The sequence below is a fragment of the Ailuropoda melanoleuca genome, chromosome 8, assembly GCF_002007445.2.
Source record: "Ailuropoda melanoleuca isolate Jingjing chromosome 8, ASM200744v2, whole genome shotgun sequence".
Lineage (NCBI taxonomy): Eukaryota > Metazoa > Chordata > Mammalia > Carnivora > Ursidae > Ailuropoda > Ailuropoda melanoleuca.
Window position 1 is genome coordinate 78,823,678 of NC_048225.1, and position 728 is coordinate 78,824,405.

A 728-nucleotide genomic window follows, 5' to 3' on the forward strand; every position below is an offset into this window, starting at 1 on the left:
AGGGCCTGGAACCACACTGTCCTTAACCTGCAGCTCTGGAGCAGCCTGGGCGGGCTTTCAACGCGGCCTGGTCCTCTTGGCCTCTCTCTTCTAGAAGAGTTGCCCACGAGGCTAGCCTCGCATGGCTGCTTTGTTCCACTCCTGTGTCCTCTGTTCTTTGTTCTCTGGCTTCTCCTCTGCCTCCTCCCCCACACTGACCCCTGCCTGCTCTCAGGTAGCTCTCAGCTAATCTCTGATAGCCAGCTGATGCTCTGACTTTGCCCAGGGCATTTTTAAGGCAATAAGTTGCTTTAGGGAACCAGGTTAGTGACCTTTTAGGTCATAACACTGCTGGGAAGGTATTTGAGATTGGAGGATGATTGTCAACATACTTTAACTTTCACCAAATTAGCACCGTCCCCCATAGTGATGGCACCCATTTCAAAGCATTTTCTGCCAGTTGAATTTTGCCTCTTGCAGTAGTCTGTGAAGTAGGAAGGACAGCTATTCTTACTCCCATTTTAAAGACAAGGACACTAAGCTTCAGAAAGGCAGGAGGACTTCCCCTCAGGCACATTACCAGTAAATGGCAGAAATGTCACATAAGCCTTTGACCTAAAGTCCAGCATTCTCTCCTCTGTTCTTCAGAGAGTCTCCAAGTAGGCTATTTTAGGGATCTATCCTAAATTTCAACATAATTAAAGCAGTTAACTGAGTCTCTTTCACAGACATAAATAGGACTGATTCAG